The sequence below is a fragment of the Lepus europaeus genome, chromosome 6 (genome assembly GCF_033115175.1).
Source record: "Lepus europaeus isolate LE1 chromosome 6, mLepTim1.pri, whole genome shotgun sequence".
NCBI lineage: Eukaryota > Metazoa > Chordata > Mammalia > Lagomorpha > Leporidae > Lepus > Lepus europaeus.
In genome coordinates, this window is record NC_084832.1 from 20,865,256 (window position 1) to 20,886,592 (window position 21,337).

The 21,337-nt window shown below is 34.9% G+C and overlaps 1 protein-coding gene across 1 annotated transcript in view; it reads right to left on the reverse strand.

The window, feature by feature from the left end:
- The window catches only part of GPC5 (glypican 5), an 860,209-nt gene that overhangs the window by 264,201 nt on the left and 574,671 nt on the right, over positions 1-21,337 (reverse strand). The window lies entirely within an intron of this gene.

The window sequence follows — 21,337 nt, forward strand, 5'->3', positions numbered from 1 at the left end:
TTAATAATGAGCTCAAAATAAACATAATTAATGAAGACCTACAGACAATCTTTTTATTATTGATATATAACTAATTTCTATTTGTTATCATCTTTCATGTTATGTTATAGATAAGTCATGTTATCATCTTTCATGTTATATTATAGATAAGGAAATGTCATTTTCTATAGAAACCAACAAAGAATTTTTAGCATATCACTGAAATAAACTGAATAAGAGCATGTTTATAAAGACACAAGAATTCATTAAAGCATGACATTAATCACCTTACCCCCTAACTCTTCATTTTGTAAGGCATGATTCTATGCTTCCAGTTTAGCCAGGTGAATCACAAGTGAGCATCTGACATTTAAAAATAAGCAGTTAAATGAGTCTGAAAAGTATTTCCAATAAATAAATAATAAGTATATATGCAAAAGCAGTAGTGTTTAAGAAATCATTTAAAAAATAACAAATAATTTAAACCCATATTAAATATGAATGTTCCCTTACGTAAAAAATAATACTTAGCCTTCTCTTAAACTCCCATTCCATATGACTAAGAAAGGATAAATGCTTTAATATAGACAATTTTTTTTAGTTTTCCATGTTTGAATTAAAAATTCAGAGAAAGTGATAATAAATCTTAGCTGTATTTTATAATTACCCTCATTTGATTCAGAGTATTTAAATTTAAATGTATTGTTTCTAATTCCAGTCACAAATGATGCTATGTGAGTTTTGAAATATAATACTAAGTTCCATTTTTAACCACACATTTCACAAATTAAATTCTTTAAAGTTAAATCACAGTTATCTTTTATGGAATTATGATCAATTATAATCATCACTTTGCACTGATTTTCTCTCATTTCATTGTTTGATACCAACATACAAAACTGAAATGCCATACAGATGATAACTATTATCTGAGTACTAATAAATTAAATGGCATTTTGAGCCAACAAATTATTTTAAATATTTAAGGGCAAATATATATCATTTATCCAAACTTTTATTGCAGTCATTACAAATCCTAAAAGTTCCCAAAGTCATATATGGCATTTCTTGTACATTTTCAAAGGTAATTGACAGTAGCCTCAAATTTAAGATAAAAAATTGCATTATTTTCTGGGGTTGGGCATTTGAGCTTACAATTAAGATGACACTTGAAATCACATATTCAATATCAAAATGCCTGTCTTTAAGTTCTAGCTCTGATTCTGCTTCAAACTTACAGTTAACACACACGCTGAGAGGTAGCAACTGATAAATCAAATATTTAGGTTCTTACCACCATGTGAGACTCCTGGATTAAGTTCCTGGCTCCCAGCTTTGATGAGGTCCAGCACTGGCTGCATTGGCCATTTAGGGAATGAATGGAAAAATGGCACCTCTATTTCTGTTTGCCATTTTCTTTCTCTGTATTGCACTATTTTTCTCTGCCTCTCTATCTCTAAAATTTAAAAAGGATAGCATTTTGCAGAAATTGTGTTGGGAAAATTGGATTTCCACATGCAGAAATAGGAACTAAGAAGACCCCTACCTTATATATCATACAAAAATCAACTCACAATGGATCAGGGATCTAAATCTAAGCAATGAAACCATCAAATTATTGAGGGGAAACGCTGTAAGATATTGGCACAGGTTAAGATGTCTTGGATAAGACCCCAGAAACACAGTTAATAAAGGCAGAAATAGACAAATGTGATTAGATCAAGCTAAGAAGCTTCTGCATAGCAAAAAAAATCAACAAAGTAAAGAACCAACTGACAGAATAGAAGAATATATTTGCAAACTATGCAACTGGTAGAGGATTAATATCCAGAATATATAAGGAGCTCAAGAAATTCAACAAAATCAAAACAAACAAGCCAGTTAAGAAATGGACTAAGGACAGTCAGGCATTTTTCAAAGATTGAAATACAAATGGCCAACAGACACATGAAAAGATATTCAGGATCACTAGCCATCAGAGAAATGCAAATAAAAACCACAATAATGTGAGGATGTGGGGGAAAAGTATCCTAGCACATTGTTGGTGGAAATGTAAATTCGCAAACCATTATGGAAGACACTATTGAGATTCCTCAGAAATCTGAAAATAGATGTACCATATGACCCTACTCTTCCACTCCTGGGAATTTACCTTAATAAAATGAAATCAGCATATGAAAGTGTTATCTGTACACACATGTTTATATATAATCAATTCACAACAGCTAAGATATGGAATCAACTCAGATTTCCCAGATATCCATTAATTCATGACAAGATAAAAATTCATGGTATGTAGGTATGTGTGTGTATGTGTGTGATGGAATACTACTCAGCCATAAAAAAGGATGAAATTCTGTCTTTCACAACAAAATGGATACTATTCCCCCAAAAAAGACAAATATTAAGTTTTTCCTGATCTGTAGTAACCAATAAACAGAGTATAAAATTTGTGTATGAGCAAAATTGACATTTTGAAATTCGATTATTTTTATAGACCTTGTCTATACTCTCAAGGAACCATGGTTTTTCTACTTACTACTTGTTGAATTCTGCATTTGGTGGATGGATGAGCTCATGATTACAAAGCAAATTGAAAGTGTATCATTATAAAAATTAGAATAAAAATGAGAAAAGAAGGAGGAAGAATTGTGAGAGCAAGGGAGGGAGGGAAGGCGGGGAATGCTCTTCAAACTGTATATATAAAATATGTGAAATTTGTACCCCTTCTATAAATAATTTTTGAGCGTTTGCCTATTAAAAAATCTCAAGCTTCACCAAAAAGTACTTTAAAATTAGTTGTAAGGTACAATAATTCTAAGATTAACAACATACCAGGGAAATAACATAAATACCACATATTTCCTAATATATAATATGGTAAACTCACAGAAAAAGAATTTCTGAATCACAGAGTATACTTCTTTCCAGGGTCATCATGACAAATTATTAGAAACTTGGTGGGTTAATACAAAAAATTTATATTTTTCTCATAGTCCTGATACCATACATGATAAGTCAAGTACTGGCATGTCCACATTCCCTCTGGATAAACTAAAGGAGAGATATCTTTTTTTCTTCCTTGCTTCTGATGGATCCCAAAAATTCTTGATATTCTTTCATTTGTAGCTGTATCACTGCCATTTCTGCCTCCATCTTAATGTCATTTTTATTCTCTATATCTGCATGCCCTTTTCTGTTTCTTATTAAAGTGAAATTAATGCAGGATGAGTGTGCCTTAACCCTTACCTTAATTAAATTTGCAAGGTGCGGCCCGCATCAAGACACAGTAGGTTAATCCTCCACCTGCAGCGATGGCATCCCATATGAGCACTGATTCTAGTCCTGGCTGCTTCACTTCCAATCCAGCTCTCTGCTATGGCCTGGGAAAGCAGTAAGGATGGCTCAAGCTCTTGGGCCACTGCACCCATGTGGGAGACCAGGAAGAAGCACCTGGTTCCTGGTTTCGGATCGGTGCAGCTCCAGTCGTTGTGGCCATTTGGGTAGTGAACCAATGGAAGGAAGACCTTTATTTCTGTCTTTCCCTCTCATTGTCTATAACTCTAACTCTCAAATAAAATAAATAAAATCTTTTAAAAAAATTTGCAGGAACATTATTTCCAAATAAAGGCACATTATAAAGTTCTTGGTGGGCATGAAATTTGGGGGGTACTCTATTCTGATAAGAGCATTGTGAAGACTAAAATCAGGAAATTGCTTGAATGAAAACAAATTATTTCTTGACTTTAATCTTTTGTTTTTCCTCAATAAAAATGTTATTGCTGTAAAATCATATATATATTTCACACAAACAGTTTTTCAAATTTAGATAGGTTTATAGCATGCATGTTTTTATTCTACTTCTACTTTTTATGGTTTTGATTTTTAATTGGAAATTTCAAATAGATAGTTATAATAAATACTTGCTTTATTTATAATAATGCTCATTTCATTCAAAGTCTTTGTCCAAAACTAGAATTATCAGTTCTAAATATCGTCAATCATGCATACTGGTTTTTGAGATTTTGAAATGTTACAATATCTTCAATTTTCCAACTATGCATTTCCCATTTATTAGACTTAACAAAAATATCTAATCATCTTTGAAAGTAATCAGTCTATAATATCTAGCATTTTCTATATTTTTAATGTCTTTTATCATCTAACAAAAATAAGCAGTGCACAATCTCTGTTTTAAATTTACCCAAACAAAAACTATCAAAAATGATTTGTTTTCTTCTGAAGCAGCAGCCCAAGTACCTGCTCTAAACCTAAAAGTTTCCTGAGAGCATTGGAAGGCTAGTTTATTATAAATATGTTGACAGGTGATTCTTTGGAGGGCACATGTATGCACACAAAATGAATTTTGATCACAGTTAATGATAACGTGAGCACAAGATTGTGACAATATTCAAATGTGGCTAATTTCATTAAATTAGCTACATTAATTAGGCTCAATTTAGTTGTCCAAATTTATATAAATGTCTCAAAAGAAGTAATTAGACTCTTCTGCTTTCTATTTTCTAATTTTAGTGGTGCTTAATAGTGAAAGATATTTTGACTGAGATTTTATTTTTAAAGCAATCAGTTCTCTTGTTTTATCACAAGACTGTAAGGTCTTTAGCAGGTTGCTGAACCTAGCACTCTGTCTTCAAGAAGAAATATACCTATAGCAGGAGTATAGTATTTGGAATTCATTTCTTGGCCTACAGCCTAATGGATTTTTTTGTCTGTCTTTGGTGACAGCCACATAAATTTAGAGCTGGAAAGGACCTTAAAGGTCATCTGGTCCAACCCAAGCATCTTTCAAAACACAATGAAGAAGTATGTATATTTCATCATTTTATATGTGGGCAGTGTTTATTTCCAGAAAAGTCTTTGAGACAACTTATAATAAAAAGAACAGACATTGTAAAACAAGGGCACAATGACAGAATAATGAAGGGAAGTATGTAGCAATTACATAAGAGGATCTAGAGAAGGAGATTCTACCCTTCAATCTAATGGCTTTGCCCTAAGCTTTTTATTAGTAAGGGTCAAAAGTAAAACCAGAATCCAAATAGGTCTCATCAATTAATTCAAATAGTATCTTATCAATTAACTCAAATAGTAGTTCACAAAAACATATTATATATTTTGTGAATAACTAGATGTATCTGAATGAATCTGAGCATAAATTAATTATCAGAAGACAGAAATGTTAGTAATGCTGATTTGATCAGTACACAAGATATCCATAAACTGAAATATTAAATTGGACACAAGATAAAGGTACAATTATTATCTGTCAAGTAAAAAAACTTAATTGTAGCTTAGACAGCACTTTTCTTAGCTCCTCTAATAATGACTCTGTCCTTTGTTCTAGAACCTGTCTAGTGCACTTGGGCCTCATTCCTTTGTAATCATAACCTCTACTCTACCACCAATGGCTCTACTCCCAACCTGTGTGTACTGATGGTCCTCTTCCCCACTTAATGCTGTAGAATTGTTCAAACCTGGTTAATGCCACTCTTAGGATCATTGGTTACTATCCTCACTCTGTCTTTTATGACCTTGTCTAAATATGATCAGAGTCGGCAAACTTGGAAGGCTTCCATAGCCTTGGCAACTCATGATGAGAGCCTAGGGTGGTTACTGGTGCCATAAACTAGAGTGTCAATTTGTTGTGTCAATAACAGGAGTCACGGTGCACTTGCTCCTCATGTGGGATCTCTGTCCTTAATGTGGTATCCATTGTGATTTAATGCTATAACTAGTATTCAAACAGTATGTTTCACTTTGTGTTTCTATGTGGGTGCAAACTGTTGAAATCTTTACTTAATATATAGTAAATTGATCTTCTGTATATAAAGAGAATTGAAAATGAATCTTGATATGAATCGAAGGGGAGAAGGAGCGGGAGAGGGGAGGGTTGCAGGTGGGAGGGAAGTTATGGGAGGGGGAAGCCATTGTAATCCATAAGCTGTACATTGGAAATTTATATTCATTAAATAAAAGTTTAAAAAAAAGAAGTGTAGCAGCCAGATCTCAAACTGATGCCCGTATGGGATGCTGGCAATTCAGGCCAGGGTGTTAACCCGCTGCGCCACAGTGCCAGCCCCGCAACAGTCATTTCATAATAGATCCTGACTTGGGACAAGCTCTTAGTCTACCAACTAAAACTACATTTGACTTGCCCACATTTCACATCAGAGAGCCTGGATTCCAGTCTTATTCGACTCCCCATTAGACTTCCTGCTAAATGCATACCATGGGAGGCATCAGGTGATGTCTCAAAGAGTTGGGTTCCTGTCACTCATATGGGAGACCCACACTGAGTTATCAGATCCTGGCTTCAGCCTGGGCCACTCGTGTCTATAGCATGCATTTGGGGAGCAAAATCACTAGATGGAAGAAATATCATTCTCTGTCTCTCACTCTATCATTCCATTTTTCAAATAGGATAATTTTTTTAGAAAATAAGAAAAGATCGTCTTCAAAATAGCCATACTACCCAAAGCAATTTACAGATCAACATTATCTCAATCAAAATTCTTCTCAGATCTAGAAAAAGTGACGCTAAAAGCCATATGGAAACACAAGATCCAACAAATAGCTAAAGCAACTTTAAACAGCACAAAGAAAGCCAGAGGCATACCAAAACCAGATTTCAAAACATATCACAGGGCAGCTATAATCAAAGCAGCCTGATACTGGCACAAAAATCGATGTAGACCAGTCTAGCAGATTAGAAACCCCAGAAATCAATCCACACTTCTACAACCAACTAATCTTTGACAAAGAGCTAAAATCAAACCCTGAAGAAAGGACAGTCTCTTCAACAAATTTTGCTGAAGTATGAAAGAAGATCCTACTTTATACTTTATGCAAAAATGAACTCAAAATGAATCAAGGATCTAAATCGATGACCTGATACCATTAATTTATTAGAGGAGAACATTGGGGAAACTCTGGAAGACACTGGCAAGAGTTCTTTGAAAAGCACAGAGAATTAGAGCCAAAATAGACAAATGACATTACATCAGAATACAAAGGTTCTGCATTACACAGGAAACATGATCCTGTGAACAAATGATTTGGTGAACAAATGGGCAAAGGACTTGAACAACCATTTTTCAAGAAAGGAAATTTCAAGAAAGGAAATTTAAATGGCCAACGTGCAACACAAAAAATTCTCAGGATCACTACCCATCATGGAAATGCAAATCAAAACCTCAATAAGGTTTCACCTCTCCCCCATTAGAATGGCTCTCATATAGAAATCAAAAAATAAATGCTGGCAAGGCTGTGGGGAAAAATGTACCCTAATCCACTGTTGGTGGGACTGAAAACTTGTACAGCCATTATGGAAGACAGTGTGGAGATTCCTCAGAAATCTGAAAATAGATCTACGACATTCCCCAGCCAGCCCATTTCCTGGAATTTACACAAAGGAAATGAAATCAGCATATGAAATGTTATTGGTGACCCCATGTTTTTTGCAGCTCAATTCACAATATCTAAAATATGGAATCAATCCAGATGTCCCTCAACTAAGGACTAGATAAAGAAAATGTGGCATATATATATATATATATATATATATATATATATATATACACATATATACATATATATACACACACACACACTATGGAATATTACTCTGCCATAAAATTATGAAATCTTTTGAAATAAAATGGATACAACTGGAAACCTTTATATTTAGTGAAATAAGCCAGTCCCCAAAAAACAAATGCAATGTTTTCTCTGATCTGTGGTAACAGAGTACAAAAAAATAACATATATGAGCAAAATTGACATTTTGAGATTTGATGATTGTCTACAGCCTTTGTTTCGACTGTTGAAGAACAGTTCTTTTTTCTTTTTAATATTTGTTGAATTCTTTATTTGTGGAAATTTAGGCCTATGATTATAAAGCAAACTGAAAGTATGTCATTGCAAAAAAGAAAAGAAATAATAATAACAGAAGGAGGAGAGAGGGTGGGATTATAGGCAGGAGGGAGGTCAGGTGGAAAGTATCAATGTGCTCCTAAATCTGTATATATGAAATACATGAAATTTGTTCACTTTACATAAAGAAAAAATATAAAAGCTCATTCCAGGTCACAACCTATATTACTTCAGTAGTTCTCTGTTACAGCAATTTTCATTCTACGACATTGCTATTCTTTTGTCTTCCAAACAGAATCCAGTTAGAGGAAATGTATTCATTTTTCTCTACCAATGTATTACTATTATTATTATTGGTGCCTGGCATGGCAATCAATAAAGTGATTAATGAATTTTTGTGGGGGCAGGTATTTGGTATAACTCATAACACAGCACTTGGGACCCGCTATCCCATATCTGAGTACCTGTGCTCCAGTCTCAGCACCTCTGTCCATTCTACCTTCTTGCTAACATGCAGCTTGAGAGGCAGTGGATGATGGCTCAGTAGCTGCATTTGTGCCACTCACATCCAAGGTATGGTTTGGGTATGTAGCTCTGACTTCAGCCTGGCCCATCCCCGGCAGATATGGGCATTTAAGGAGTGAAGCAGAAAATAGACAGTCTTGCTCTATCTTTCATAAGTGGAATGGCCTTTTTTGGCTCCTCCAAAAGCAGAGTTGGTATTATTTTTTAATTATTTATTTATTTGAGATGTAGAAAGCACAAGACATAGACAGACACAGAGAGACAGACAGCTAAACTCTTATGAGACAGAGTTTGAATTAAAGAGCAAGATGCATCAGAGCCCTTCCAGGCCTGGGCACATCACTCCTTCAAGAAAAGGCTGTAAGAGCAGGGAACAAAAGGCACTGGAACAGCCTAGGTGCTGGAAGTGACCTGTAGCCTGATGGGTGCATGTCTTTGTCACAAGGGCTTCCTAGTATCTCTCCCTGTAGCCTCAAGCATGAACACAAGTCTCTTTTCTTTCTTTCCCTTGCCTATATTACACATTGCCATTTAGTACAATGGGATTTGATGGAGCTTGGGGCACAATGGAGAGATTATAATGTAAAACAAGAAACTGCTAATAGCCACCTATATCATACCAACTAGCCATTTAAAATTATTTTCCAAATAAAATGTAGACATCTTCAGAATTACCACCCAGAAAGCAGTTATGTGAATAATTTACAAAATGGCACTCACTCTTGCTACCACCCCACACCCAGTATATTTATATGTTGAGTACTGTAACATATCATGAACCTGAAGCCAGACAGGATACAACAGACATTCATCTCAGTTTACTTTTTTAAAATTTTATTTAAAGTCTACAAAATGCATGTATATCATATATACAGATTTAGGAAAATAGTGATGCTTCCACTCCACCTTCCCTCCTGCCCACACTCTCATTCTTCTTCCTCCTCCCTCTCCAATTCCCACGTTCATATTTTTGCAATGATCTATTTTCAGAAGTATAAAGTACATACTTTTCATAAGTATAAAGTATATACTCTAAGTAAAGAGTTCAACAAATATTATGAAGAAAAAGTACCATTCCTTACCTCAGTTTACTTGATCTATCCCTGTGAAAGCTGGCTGGCTACTGAGAAGAGTCAAGCACATCAACCCTATCTCCAGGTTAGGCTAGAGAAGGACTCCACCATTTTCCCAAAGGTAAAGGAATGAACTAATGGAAAAAAATGGTCACTTCTTATATCAAACTCTCAATTTTGGATAACTATCATTAGCTTCCAGGTTAAAATGAAAAAAAAAATGGAGGAAATACAACAGAAAAAAGAAAGAAAAACTTAAACTCAAACAGCAAATAAAGGGATAGAAAATACCGTATTGAAACTTCAGGGAAACAGACTATCGTTAAAAATATTTAACTGATGAATCACAGTAAATGTTCAGAATATTGCCTTAAACTATATAATTATGAACAGTATGCAGAAATATATATCACTCAGGAAGTGAGTGATGAAAGTTATCATGATAAAATGGGGAGATGATTGAGATGAGGAAGCTTACATGGAAAGCAAAATGCGGGAACTGAATTTCCATGCACAGTGGAATCTGTGGAGAAGAAAACTGACATACTGAAAAGTTCAAGCAGTAATTGGATCAGAGCCCAAGGGGAAAAGAAAGAGATAAAACAATGACATAGAAAAAGGTAGACAATGATGCCAGGGAGGAGAGTTTCAACTCAAGAATAATTTGTGTCCCCTAGAAAGGGGCAAAATGTCTTACACACACACACATACACATTATGTGAGACTTAGACTATTCTTTGTTCTGTTCAGATCATTAGAAGACACAGACATTTCAAGAGAATAAGAATATAGCAGGCCTCCCTTATCTGGAGCTTTCTGAGCTTCTATTAACTACAGTCTGAAAAATATTAAAAATGGAAAATTTCAAAAATAAACAAGTAGATTTATGTATGCACACCAGTCTTCATAGTGTTAGAAATCTGACAGTTCCACTCCAAAATGTGCTAAATAATGGTCATTATAATATATTGTCAGAAAGTCAATAGAAGTCTAGCTCTAGCACAAAACCTATGTCATTAACTCCAAGTTAGTTATTCCACAGGCAATGGATCATCTCACGCATCACCAGAAATAGGAGGAGTAAACTTTCATATTTGGGGAGGCAGAGCATATTCACATAACATTTATTATATTATTATAATTGTTTTATATAAATTAGTGTGGTTAGTCCCTTATTGTGTCTAATTTACAAATTAAACTTTATCATAGGTATGTATGTACATATGTATAGGATAAAACATAGTGCATAAATAGGGTTCAGCACTATCCGCGGTTTTAGGCAACTGATTAGTCCCCAGAATTAAAGAATGGAAGGAAAGGGATTACTCAAATGAATCTTCCTGCAATTCTTGATCTATATGATCCATGAGACACAATGAAATGGTGGTTGTTATAATTTATTAAACTGTGAGGTAGTTTCTTAAGTGTCAACAAGAACTCCCTGTCTCTCCAACCACCAATCTGGTAAAGCCACTATGGAAGTCAGTTTGGAGATTCCTCAGAAACCTAAATATAACCCAACCAACAACCCTGCCATCCCATTCCTTAGAATTTACCCAAAGGTAATTAAATTGGCAAATAAAAGAGCTGTCTGCACCTCAGTGTTAATTGAAGCTCAATTCACAATAGCTAAGACCTGGAATCAACCTAAATGAAAGATCTCTGTAAGTGAGATCCCAGCAGGAAGATCGGGCCATCAAAGAAGGAGGGACCTTTTTCTGAAGGGAGGAGAGAACTTCCACTTTGACTATGACCTTGTCTAAATAAGATCAGAGTTTGTGAACTCAAGAGGCTTCCATAGCCTTGGCAACTCATGACAAGAGCCTAGGGTGATTACTGATGCCATAAACAAGAGTGTCAATTATTAAATCAACAACAGGAGTCACTGTGCACTTACTCCCCATGTAGGATCTCTGTCCTTAACGTGATATACTATGTGAATTAATGGTATAATTAGTACTCAAACAGTACCATACACTTCGTGATTCTGTGTGGGTGCAAACTGTTGAAATCTTTACTTAGTATACAGTAAATTGATCTTCTGTATATAAAGATAATTGAAAATGAATCTTGATGTGAATGGAATGGGAGAGGGATCGGGTTATGGGGAGGAAAAGCCACTGTAATCCAAAAGCTGTACTTTGGAAATTTATATTTATTAAATAAAAGTTACAAAAAAAGAAAGCATAGACAAGTTCACCAAATTTATTTTTTTAAAGATTTATTTATTTACTTGAAAGTCAGTTACACAGAGAGAGAAGGAGAGGCAGAGAGAAGGAGAGGCAGAGAGAGAGAGAGAGGTATCTGCTAGTTCACTCCTCAGATGGCTGCAATGGCCGGAGCTGTGCTGATCCGAAGCCAGAAGCCAGGAGCTTCTTCTAGATCTCCCACGCAGGTGCAGGGGCCCAATGACTTAGGCTGTCTTCTACTGCTTTCCCAGTCTAAAGCAGAGACCTTGATGGTAAGTAAAGCAGCTGGGACTCGAATCTGAGCCCATAGGGGATGTAGGCACTGCAGGAAGTGGCTTTACCCACTATGTCACCATGCCAGTCCCCAAGTTCACTAATTTTAAAACAAAAAATCAAATATCATAAACAGTTGAATTACACTACTTACAACTGAAAACAAATCTTTCAGACTAAATTTACCAAAAAGCATAAAACAAAAATATAAAAAACCCTTTATTCTAATTTCCCAGAAATGTACAAACTGAAATTGAAAGTTTAACAATATAAAAATGTGCATGGATTAGTTAGAAAATTAAAAGTCAAAGGATTATGAGTAGTAACCCTGATTTCAGATAAAGCAGAATTTGAGTTAAAATATTTCACTAGCAATAATATATTTATGAGTACAAGATAAAATGTTCAAGGAATATATGCCAGCAATAATTATTTTCCCAATAGGTCACAAACTATGAACATTCATGTGTATAAAATAAAATTATTATAGTTACATGATCAGGAATCTATGATCATGCTTCATAACTCATTTAAAAAGACATTTAATTGTGACAGAATTAGAATGACTCTATATTGATTAATTAAAATTAAACAGATTAAACAGACACAAGTTTTAATGATGTAAGTTGAGCATTATAATGTGAAAGATTTATAATTGGGGCCAGAATCTCCTGTGTGTACTGGTTCAAATTCTGGCTGCTCTACTTCCAATCCAGCTCCCTGCTAATATACCTGGGAAAGTAGTAGAACATGGCCCATGTGCTTGGGTCCCTGCACTCACATGGGAGACCCAGAAGAAATTCCCAAGTTCCTGGCTTTGGATCAGCCAAGCTTCAGCTGTTGAGGCCATCTGGGGAATAAACCCATGAATGGAAGACCTCTTTCTCTCTGTCTCTAACTCTGTCCTTCAAATAAATAAATAAATATTTTGAAAAAATATTTTTAACACACAAAATGCATAATTTGTGAAACAGAATATTTTTCTTTTGAGTGTCCATTAAGAACAAAAAATATAGATCATGTCTTAGACCACAAAGAGAGACTAAATGTGTTTTTAAAAGGAGAAATTACATCGGTTATGTTTTCTGTGCGCAAATCAATAAAAATTAGAAACTGAGGGAAAGTTAAAACATAATAACCTCCACTACCACCATCTCTTATCAACATCGAAAAAGATGTAGAAATTATACAACAAAATATATATAGGTAATTATGAGGCATATAAATTAAATATTCATCAATAATCAATGAATTAAAAATGAAACAGTCAAAATGTATAAAAACATACAAGAGTTCATTCCTTAATGAGTAACCCACATATACAAAATTATGGCATAACAATTAACATTATGTAAGATTTAAAGCAGAAAGACCATACTCTTTTAATAGAGTATATTATTTTCTAAAAAACTGATTGCATGTTTCATTAAAATGAACATGTATTGAGTAAGTGAACTGAAATTAACTTTAAAAATGGTAAATAAGCCAACACATCAAATTTTTTCCAGAACCTTAAAACATTATTTTTTACATCTCTATTAAAGTTTCCAAAGTCAGATTTAAAAGTAAGTTTCTTTAAGACAGAAATTCTGGCAAAATAGAGTCCAAGATATAAAATAAACAGAAAGGCATATTTAAAAAGTAACTTCCTTTCTAGCTCATTTTTAAAGCAAATAAAATGGTGATGCTCTCTGTTAATCAACCCTCCATTCTATGGCATTCTACTTTGCAGTCCAAACTGACTAAGATACTTGCTTTTCAAATGAATTACTGATAGAACTATCTATAGAATATATATTATAACAATTAAAGTACCTTAAACCATCAGATGCTTTTTATTATCAGTTAATCCTAGCCAATGTCATAAGATAAAAACATGTATAAAAAGTATACAGAAAAGAGAGAGGCAATGATGGATAACAGCATTTAAAGTTAATCTTTTAAATATATTAAGTTCTATGTGACATATGAAAAACATAAGGAAGTCGGCAGCTCTACTCAAAGATAAACTCTAGGTGAAATAGAATGAATGTATGGAAAAATCATAGCCCGCTCATGACACAGACTACATCTGATCATCACAAACATTGATTTGAGTACAATTTCAGCCACTGGATGCAGTGATTCATGACGCCTTTTTGAGCAACAACAGCCTAAAGTCTAAAAGAACAGCAATGTGTACTAATTTTCAGGGAAGTTGTACTTAATGACTCCATATATAGACTTGTCAATTGGAAGGCATTTTGACAAATATTCATAACTATTATTTGACCAAAAGAAGGAATACAAAATAGTCATTTTACAATGGTTCATTTTTCTCCAATTATAGATAGAAAGGAAATACATAAGACCAATAAAAATATTGAGAATACTACTTATGAAATACCAGCTACTTCTTATATCTACTTAATCTCTGCTTGGCTAATATAACCACCCAGGCTGCTTCAAAATAATCTAAAATCTCATGCACTTAATTAGTTATGTCCATGTATTATTCCAATATCCATTTTTGGCATTGATAATGTACTACAGTTATGTAAAATTTCAACATTAGGGAATGTGGATAATGGATATTTGGGGTTTTTCTACATTTTGCTTGAACTTTCTATGAATATAAAATTATTTTTAAAATAAAATCTAAAATAATTAATCTAAATTCAAATCCTAAAAAATACAATTTATGAAAGGGGTGTTACATGACAAAATACGAAGGAACTGCCTTAAAAATGGCAGGTTTAATTCTTCAAAATAGAAGAATAGGGAACAAACAGAAACATTATCTGAACAAAAATAATTTTAAGCATGAGTAAATGAAATATAAATTACTTGGAAAAACTATTAAAATATGATGGAGGAACTATTCTTAGTAATTACAAATCCATTCCAGCCTGAAATTTCTAAAATCTTACTTTTTTAGATTGTCTTGATTAAAACCAAAAGCTATCCTCATGAATGATACCTCCATCCAATGCTTCTATAAAGTATTAATTACCATTAGTAATTACCTTAATGTGTGCAAAAGTTAGCTACAAAAACAAAGGTTATTATCCTGGGAAAAGGCAAACAAAGAGAAGATATGGGCTTGTCAAACCTAATTAGAATGAAATAGAAGAGCACAGATTCCAAACAGACTGAATCTTTCTATTTTATGTAGTCAAAAGGGCATCCAATAAAGGGCACATACAAACCATTACTCTGGAGACCAAACCTTAGAGACACGAGTCTGACATTTCCTATTTCCTTTAAAACAATACTGCAAATCTCTTGGAATCCATGGCAGCAGCTTGGGAGATTTGAGATTACCTGATAATTTCAGGACTGATGTTTGACACAACACAGACATGTTGAATATTTTCCTTTAGCCACAAGAGATCTCCAGCTCCAGAAACCATAAGTCAAAGGGGCAGACGCTCAATTCATTCTTTGTTATTGAGTGGTTTGTTTTTGTTTGATAATTTATGGAAAATTAGCACAAAATGACAGCTAGGATATGGTGTACGAATACCAAGCAGATGAAAAACTTGAATATCATCACTAACACAAGATAAAAAGGGCACTCAGCAAATAAAGGTCAAATGAAAGAATCAACCCAAGTTTTCATGTAATGTCAACTCTGAAATGCAGTTGCAGCAAAATCTCAACAGAGGTAGTTTCATTGTCATTTTTTTTAGCCTATTGTAAGCCTCCATAGGCAAAGATATATACCATTATTAAAATTCTAACAAATTTTCATCACTTTTGATTGAATCATTGGTAAATGTGAGCATTTGATGTACTGCATTATGCCAAATAGCTTTCTTAAATTTTAAATAACTAATTTATTTTTATTTGTAGAGCAGACAGAGATAGAGAAAGGGAGAGACAGACCGTCCACCTGCTGATTCACCTCCCAAATGCCTGCCACAGCTATAGCTTGGCTGGGACAGAGCCTGTAGACGATAACTCAATCTGGGTCTCTCAAATGGGTGCAGGGACCCATACACTTGAACAATCACTTATTCTCTCCCAGAATGCATGTTAGCAGGGAATTGGAGTAAGGAGCCAGGGTTTGATTTGGGAGTCCCAAAGAAAATCTTAATCACTGCTCAGAATCGCTGTTCCTCTAGTGAATAATTTTTAATAGACAGTCTTTACATATGGGGACACCTAAGATTGTGAAAAAATTTCCTCCAAAAGTCATTTTATACCATTATTAGGAAGGTACACAAACTAAAATCCCAATGATAACGTGGGAGAAATACATAACTCCTCACAAAATACCAGGAATTCCAAAGCAAAATATTAATTAGTAAATAAAATGTGATACGTACTTTATTCAAGATGGTTTTCACAAGATATTGTGGTAGTATGCTGCATTTTTTTTCCAGGACCATGGCTTTGTCCAGCAATGCAACTTATAATCTTGACAGCACAGAAAGAAACACAGACTGCACAATTTCACACATTATACCTATAGACACATTGATGCCTTTTCTCCTGTCTTCATTTTCAAACAAAGGGATGTTCCATACTCCCCATCTAGAAAATCAATCCTGCTTTATTATCAAGGAATTTGTTTTAGACAAAATAAAACATAAAAATCTTAGGACAGTCTAAGAATACAAGCAAATTTCTTCAATATCATATATATATGTATATATATATATAAATCATAACCTACTGCAAATATATTTCATAACAATACACCAAGTGAGTTTCTCCTAAGATTGAGAACCAAGGAAGGCTACGCCCTGGACCTTTCAATATAATATTGCATTGGGCTGGCACCGTGGCTCAACAGGCTAATCCTCCTTCTTGCGGCGCCAGCACACCGGGTTCTAGTCCCAGTCAGGGCACCGGATTCTGTCCCAGTTGCCCCTCTTCCAGGCCAGCTCTCTGCTGTGGCCAGGGAGTGCAGTGGAGGATGGCCCAAGTGCTTGGGCCCTGCACCACATGGGAGACCAGGAGAAGCACCTGGCTCCTGCCTTTGAATCAGTGCGGTGCACCGGCCACAGTGCGCCAGCCGCGGCGGCCATTGGAGGGTGAACCAATGGCAAAGGAAGACCTTTCTCTCTGTCTCTCTCTCTCACTGTCCACTCTGCCTGTCAAAAATAAAATATATATATATATAATATTGGATATATATATATATATATATATATATATGATCCTCATGATGACAGAATAGGGAAAATATGTACTGCTTTAGACTAGGGGGAAACAGTATCAAAAAACAGTGGAGGAAGGGCATTCCCAGGAGAGTTAGAGAGACATCAGCAATGAAAATTCTACAGAAGGAAGAGGGATGCCATGGATCAGTCTGGAAGGGGTGGACGACCAGCAACAAGCAAGGACACAACACATGACCCACACAGCCAAGATCCAAGGGAAGCACCAGCTTTAGAGAGCAAGGTGAGAGCCTACTGAAGCAACCAATGCCATTGTTGATAGAGCTGGAGGGAGAGCCTGGCTTGAGTCCAGCCTGTGACCCTAAGGGGAACAACATACCCCCTAAACCCAATGTAAAAAAACTGCATATACTCTCTCTCCATCTTCTTCACAATGGCACCCAGCAACTGGCTGGGAGAGGCGCCAACTGCAGTGACAGCTTGGATGTACATCTGGCAACAAGCAGGGAGAAGCCACCATTTTGAAACAAGTAGCAGCTGTGTTGGCTCTTTTGCACATGAGTAATCCAGGGATTTTACCAGAGAGAAAGATCTGTGTTCACTGACTTTGAGCCTGGCTAGAAGGATTGATAGGGAGCTGGGCACATACGACTGTGAGATGCCTCCAGTCTCTCAACATATCACCAGTTCTGGGGCTCAAACCGCTGAGGTAGAACACCCACAGGAAGCTGGCTTGAGGAACTTTTCTGCCTTTCTGTGGATGGGATAATTAGCCCATTTGAGTGACTTTCATACAGAAATCAACAAACAACTGCTGGTGAAGATGTGGGGAAAAAAGGTACCCTAATTGACTATTCAAATCCCGGCTGCTCCTCTCCCAATCTAGCTCTCTGCTTATGGCCTGGGAAAGCAGTGGAAAATGGCCCAAGTCCTTGGACCCCCGTAGAATACCCAAAGGAAGCCCAGGCTCCTGGCTTTGGATTGATGCCGATCCAGCCATTGTGGGCACATGGGGAGTGAGCCAGAAGGTTGGAGACCTTTCTATCTTACTCTCCTTCTCTCTGTATGTAACTGTACCTCTCAGGTAAATAAATAACATATTTTTTAAAAGAAATAAAAAGAATCATCAGAAATGAATGCAAATAGCTGTGTGCCAACACACTTGAAAATCTAGAAGAAATGGATAGATTCCTAGACACACAATCTATGAATATTAAGTGACGAGTACATAGAATACTAAACAGACCAATAACCAAGATGAAGACTGAATCAATAATACACTCCCAAAAAAAGTCAAAAAGCCCAGGACCAGATGCTTTAACAATGAAATTCTACCACTCTTTTAAAGAAGAACTAATTCCAATTTTTCTCAAGCTATTCAAAAAAATAAAAAGGCAGAGTGTCCTCCCAAATTGCTTAATTCCTAAACCAGAAAAATATGCAACAGAGAAAGAGATCTACCCAGCAGTATCCTTAATGCACACAGATGCAGAAAATCTAAACAAAATACTAGTTAATCAAATCCAACAACACTTCAGAAATATCATTCACTTGGACCAAGTGGAATTTATCCAGGTATGCAGGGATGTTTCAACATTAATGAATTAATAAATATGATACTTAACTTTAACAAACTGAAGAATAAAAATCATAGATAATCCTCAACAGGAGCAGAGAAAGCATTTGGTAAAATACAACATCTGTTCATGATGAAAACCTTAAGTAAATTTGGTTTGGAAGGAATATCCCTTAACACAATCAAGGAAATATATGACAAACCCAGAACCAGCAACATATTGAATGGGGAAAAGTTGGAAGCATTCCCACTAATATCCAGAACCAGAGAAGGATGACCACTTTCACCATTACTATTCAACATAGTATTATAAGTTTTAGCCTGAATCATTAGGTAAGAGAAATCTATCAAAGAAATATAAATCAGAATGCAGGAAGTCAAATTATCACTTTTTGCAGATGACATGATTCTATACATAGGGGAACTGAATGACTTTACTATTGGAACTCATATAAGAGTTTGATAAAGTGGCAGGGTATAGAATTAAACACAATACCTTTTGTATACACAGACAATAGCATGGCTGGGAAAGAACTTCCACAATCAATCCCATTCAGAAGAGCTACAGAAAAAAATTAAATGTCTTGGAATACATTTAACGAAAGACGTGAAAGATTTCTATGATGAAAACAATAAAACATTAATGAAAGAAATAGGAGAAGACACAAAAATGGAAAAATATTCCATGTTCATGGATTGGAGGAGTAACATACCCAGACTACTGAATGCAATTCAGTGTGATACTTATCCAAATACCAATGTCACTCTTCTCAGATCTAGAAAAAAAGGATTTTAAAATTCATATAGAAACTTGAGAGACCCCAAATAGCTAAACAATCTTATACAATAAAACAAAGCCATCTTGATCACAATGCTAAATTTCAAGACAAACTACCAGGCAGTTATAATCAAAACAGCTTGGTACTGGCACAAAAATAGACTTGTAGACATGGTACAGAATAGAAATCCCAGAAATCAATCCATGTGTATACAATTAACTTGCCTTTACAAAGGAACTAAAATCAAATCTCTGGAAAAAGGACAGAGTCTTCAACAAATGGTGCTGGAAAATTGGATATACACATGCAGAAGCATTAAACAAGGCTCCTAACTTACAACTTACACAAAAATCAACTCAAATTGGAAAAAAGGATCCCAATCTACAACCTGATCAGCATCAAATTACTACAAGAGACCATTGGGGAAACTCTGGAAGATTTTGGCATAGACCAAGACTTCTTGGAAACGGCCCCAGAAGTACAAGTAATCAAAGTAAAAATAGACAATGGGATTATAACAAGATGAGAAGATTCTGCACTGCAAAATAAACACTCAGCAAACTGAAGAGGCAACTGATAGAATGGGCAAAAATATTTGCAAAAATATGAAACTGATAAAGGATTAATATCCAGAATCTAATAATCAAGAAATCCAACAACAAAACAAACAATCCTGATAAGAAATAGGCAAAGGAGCTGAACAGGCATTTTTCAAAATAGGAAATTCAAATGGCCAACAGACACATGAAAAAGGCTAAGTATCACTAGCCTTCAGGGAAATGGATATCAAAACCATAATGAGGTTTCACCTTACTGTAGTTAGAATGGCTCTCAGACAGAAATCCATAAACAATAAATACTGGCAAGCATGTAGGGGGAAAAGTACCCAATACACTGTTGGTGTGAATGTACACTAGTACAGCAATTGTGGAAAGCAGTATGGAGATACCACAGAAAGCTGAAAACATATATGCCATATAACCCAGAAATCACACTCCTGAAACTTTATTCAAAGAAAATAAAATCAATTTTGATAGAGTTATCTATACCCCAATGTTTACTGCAGCTCAATTCACAATAGCTAAGATATGAAATCAACCCAGATGTTCATCAACTGATGACAGGATAAAGAAATTATGGTATTTATAAACTATGGAACACCAGTCAGCTGTAAAATAATGAAATCCTGCCTTTTGCAATAAAATGGATGCAACTGGAAACCTCTATACTTAGTGAAATAAGCCAGTCCCCAAAAAGGCAAGTATCATGTTTTCCTTGATTGTTGTAAATAATAGAGTACCAAAAGTGTAATACATATGAATGAAATTGACATTTTGAGCTTCGTTGATTTTTTTTACAGTTCTTGTTCTACTATTTAGGAACAGTAATTTTTTTTTCTTCATACTATTTCTTGAACTCATTACTTATTGTAGGGTTAATTTTATGATTATAAAGTAACCTGAAAGTAAACCTTTATAAAAATTAAGAGAGGAAAAAAGAGACAAAGCAGTAGGAAAGGTGGGAGGAGGGGCGGGAGGGAGGGCGGGGTGGGAAATAGCACTAGGTTCCTAAATCTGCATACGTGAAATACAAAAACTTTGTATACCTTGAATTTAAAAAAACAATTTTTTGGAAGTCTGAATCAGTATTATGAAGTAAGAAAAAAGAATAAAAGAAAAAAATTTGGAGAGGGAAAGCCAAAAAAATTTATTCATGGAATATTTATACATTTATGTACAAAACTTCAAGAAACTGACAAAACGACATGAATGATTTACATGCAAAAAATAGTACTTCTACTACAATTGTTTTAGCTAGCATCAAAAATCATTTTATATGAATAAATACATGTTATTCTGTAAATTACTAAGTTTTCTGTGAGAAATAAACAATATCTTAATCTAGATATTGAATTAGACTCAACATTGAAATTTGCTAATTC